Consider the following 4669-nt stretch of genomic DNA (forward strand, 5'->3'; position numbering starts at 1 on the left):
TTTCTCTAAGTGAAGGAAGAGAAACATGGTTTAGATATAACTTATTCGTCTATTAAAATCAAAAATGGTAGGATTTCAAGAAGTGATATGATATGTATTAGCGAATCAACAGTGTCAATTAAACTATGTGGTGGATGAGATAGGTTATCTCAAGGAAGGGTGCACAGAAAAGGCCCAAACTAAAAGCTTAAGGTTAGATGTACAAAAAGATAATGGCAAAGAAATCTAAGGCACAATGATGACCAGAGACATGGGAGATAAACCAGGAGAATGCAAGAGCAGACAAGAGGAACCAGAACAAAACAATAAAATACTGCTAATGGAACAAATTTGGAAAAATGAAAGAAAAGCATAATTACTGAAAATCAGAAACGCTAAGCAGTGAGTAAGTCAAAGTTTAAAAAGAGAAAACTTATAGACCCCTAAGAAAAAATTGTCTTTACTTCCATGCCAAAAAAATAAAATGGAAAACCTGAAAGAAATAAGCAATTTTTTAGAAAAAATATAATTGACCAAGCTCAACTTTTGACAAGAATAGCATTTAAAACGACCAATTTCTATAAAATAAATTGAAAATTATGGTAATCATGTATTAGTTTAAGATTATTTTCCACAGGAAATCCCTATCAAACCAAAGGAGCTGATAATTCCAAGGGTATTTAAACTGTTACAGAGCAAAAACCAAAAAAAGAAAATGTCAAAGTTCTATGAAAATAAGAACATTGGTATCAACATTTGTAATAAATTGAACTAGAGATAAATTTCAGATGTGAATACTGATTACAATTTTCACATAAAATATTATCAAAGTCCAGAAAAATATAATTGTTGTGATCTTTATTCTTGCCATGCAAAGATGGTTCAATGTTAGGGAAATATATTATCTAAGTGCATAATTGTAAAATATTTACTGAGAACAATAATCATTACCATAGGGGCACCAGGGTGGCTCAGTCGGTTGAGCTTCCAACTTCAGCTCAGGTCATGATCTCATCTAAGTCGGGCTCTGTGGACCTGGAGCCTGCTTTAGATTCTGTGTCTCCATCTCTCTCTGCCCCTCCCCCATGTTCTTTCTCTCTCTCTCTTTCTCTCTCTCAAAAATAAATATTAAAAAAAAAATTTAAATCATTAACATAGATGATCAAAAGGGATTTTGCAAAACTAAAGATCTTCTTTGACAGAGTATAAGTAATAAAGTAGGTATAGGTGTATATGTTCTTAAACAAATGAAAAATATTTCTAATTCAGTCTAAAGCTATCTAAGCAAAACCCAGAATGACATGGTCCAAGGAAACAGGAGATTCTTTTAAAGTCAAGCACAAACAAACTAACAGATTCAACATCATTACTGTTATTTAACAATCTTAACACCAACACAACCATCAAGTTGAGGAAAAAAATCAAAGTTATAAGCTTTGAAAGTAGGGCTTAAAACCATCCCTTATTTGCAAATGATGTGACTGGAGAGTATTATATGTTGGGAAGGTCCCACCGTAATTAACAAATATCACTACAATCAATAAGAGAACTCAACAAACAAGCAGGATTACACAGTATAATTAAGGGAAATGCTTTCATAAAACACAACTCATTACAAATAAAAATGGAAGAAACAATACTATTTCTAGTAGCAAGGAAAAGTATTAAATTTATAACAAGATTTGGAAGAAATCTTGTATACTTCTGACCAAGAAGACTTAAAGCAATAGCTTACTGTGTTTGATAGGGAGATTTAGCATCATAAAGGTGTCAATTTTCCATAAGTCAATTTACAAATTTAATATGATCCTCACAAAATCAACAATTTCTTTTCTTAAAAAAAAATTAAGTTTATTTATTTATTTTGAGAGACAGAGAGAGTAAGGGAGGGGCAGAGAGAGAGGTAGAGAGAGAATCTCAAGCAGGCTGTGCACTGTCAGCCCAGAGCCTGAAGCAGAGCTCAATCTCATGAACTGTGAGGTCATGACCTGAGCCAAAATTCAAGAGTCAGACACTTAACCAACTGAGCCACCCAAGCACCCTCAAATCAACTATTTCTTACAATACAGTGGTGACTCAAAATCATGTATGGAAATTTTTTTAAGTTAGAAAAAATACCTTTCAATCTATGAAAAAAAAGCAACCGTGGGTCATTAGCACTTGTACATAATAAAAACCTAAGTTTCAGGAATTAAACAGGGCAGTATTGGCACATCAATCAACAGGCCAGAAGAAAAGAATAGAAATGTCAGAAGCAGATATCAAACATATTAAAAATTAGCATTTGATAAAGTTATGTCCTACCAGGAAAGATACAAGTGTCTATTAAATAAATGGTTTGGGTACAAAAGTAAGGTCAGATCTTTAACAGGTTAAATTCCAAATGGTTCCCAGATTTACATGTAAAGAAATGAGTTCATAAAAGCTATGACAAGAAGAAAAAATGAGAACTGTTCTATAATCCCAATGTAGAAAGTCTTTCTAGGACTCAAAATTCAGAATCCACAAACAATAACAGAATACCTCTACATAGTAAAATCTGCCATACTGAACATCAGAGGATAAATAAATGATAAACTGGGAAAAACACTTACAAGTTACATTGTACCTTATGTGCCTAATACATAAAGAATGAAAAAAAAAGAGTTTAAAAAAAAAGTTAAAAGAAGAGAAACAGAAAAATGAGCAAAGGATACAAATAGAGGTTTTATGAGAAAATTAAAAGTCTACAAATGGCTCGTTTTAAAACTTGACAAAAACACAGATTTCACTTACAATAATAGGAAGGCAAATTATAGGTAAACTAAGAGTGCTCATTTTGACAGCACATAGACCAAGAACTGAAGTGATACAGAGAAAATTAGCATTGGCACTATGCAAATATGACATGCATATTCATGCAACATTCCATTTTCAAAAAGCAATACCATTTTTAAGCATTAACTTGACAAAAATCTGTTTTAAAACATACTTGGCAGGTTTGTGGGGAGTAGCACTCTCATTCGTTGCTGGTCAAAGTGTAAGTTGGCATAATCCATATGGAGAACAATTTTGATGTATTTATCAAAATTATAAGGTATATACACTATATATACCAATTCCACTTCCAGGAAAGTGTCTTCATATACACAGAAAATGATGTAAGCCCAAGGTTATGCAGTGTAGCATAGATTCTAACAACGAAGTTTAGAAACAAATTCTCTGCTGATTAGGGACTTTTTAATATATTATGGTATAGTCACACAAGGGAATACGATACACTGCACATGTTGATCTGGAAAGATACGGGAGATAATTTTTTAAGTAAAAACACAAATATGGAAGAATGTGATACCACGGGTATGAAACACAGGAAAAAAATTCATGTGTATTTGCCTTGGCATGCAAAAAACCTATGAGGAAAGACACATAAGAATCTAACACAATAAAATATGTTTTAATGGTGTACTGGGAACTGGGCAAATCAGAAATAAGGTAGGAAGAAGACTTTGCATTGTACAGTTTTTATACTCTTTGATGTTTAGAACATGTGCATGTTATTTTCAAAGTAATGCATTTATAGAAGACTGCTAGGGAATGAAGAGAAAAAGACTTTATTGTCCTGGGTGAGGAGAACATTCACTGGCAATAGTCATGGCAGTCATTGAAGATGCAGATGTACAAAAGTTTGTGTACCAAAGGAACCTCATGTTTCTGCAGAGGCTCTGATCTTGCTAAGACTGATGGACCCGCTACTGTGTAATTATCAAGAAAATATTTACAAGGCTTGATAAGAAAGACTCTTGCTGGACCATACTATTGCCTGTTACAATTGAAATTAACAAGAAGTTCATTATTTAACATGTCTTGTTGAAAATGACAGAGAATGACATTGTAGTGCATGTATCCACTCAGCTGAGAACTATGTATAAAGGACACTGTTAGATTATGAAGCCAGTTCAGTGCTGGGCTCTGCTTTCAAAGAGCTTATATTCTTCAAGGACAAAAATGCCATGTATATAAATACATAGAACTACAGAGAGAGAGAGTATAAAAGGTTATGAGCGAAATGAAGTGCCATGAGTTTGAGAGGAGACGAAAATGACCACCAGCTGGAGAACAGGAAGAGGAAGATGGAGAGAGATCTGGCATTTAAATGAAGTAACAAAATGTTAATTTCAGCCATTATGACAAGTGTGAAGTGGTATCTCATTGTGGTTTTGATTTGCATTTCTCTGATGATGAGTGATGTTGAGCATCCTTTCATGTGTCTTTTAGCCATCTGGATGTCTTCTTTGGAAAAGTGTCTATTCATGTCTTCTTCCCATTTCTTCACTGGATTATTTGTTTTTCGGGTGTTGAGCTTGGTAAATTCTTTATAGATTTTGGATATTAACCTTGTATCTGATATGTCATTTGCAAATATCTTCTCCCATTCCCTTGGTTGAGGCAAAGAGGTTGCTGCCTATTTTCTCCTCTAGATTTTGAGGTTTTGGGGAATGTTGTAAGTCAACAGCTCTCCTCAGAGAGCGGGAGGGCTAAAGGACAATAGGAGGGAGAGTTGTTGAGCCCCAGAGGACAGAGCTCAGCTTGGCAGGGAACAAAGGTGCTGGGAAGTGCCATCTCATTTGCCCATCCCCCAGCCAAAATCCCAAAGGTAACCAGCTCCCATCACAAACTTGCTTGCACTGCACAAACACCCAATGCTGTG

The 4669-nt window shown here is 34.4% G+C and overlaps 1 non-coding gene across 1 annotated transcript; it reads left to right on the forward strand.

Annotated features, from left to right (window-relative positions):
- Nucleotides 1-2788: 2788 nt before the first annotated feature.
- Nucleotides 2789-2896, forward strand: LOC112861851 (U6 spliceosomal RNA). The gene has a single exon (XR_003223731.1). It is a non-coding gene; the product is annotated as a U6 spliceosomal RNA (small nuclear RNA).
- The last annotated feature ends 1773 nt before the right edge of the window (nucleotides 2897-4669 follow it).

The sequence above is a fragment of the Puma concolor genome, chromosome A1 (genome assembly GCF_028749965.1).
Source record: "Puma concolor isolate L17-30 chromosome A1, mPumCon1.1.hap2, whole genome shotgun sequence".
NCBI lineage: Eukaryota > Metazoa > Chordata > Mammalia > Carnivora > Felidae > Puma > Puma concolor.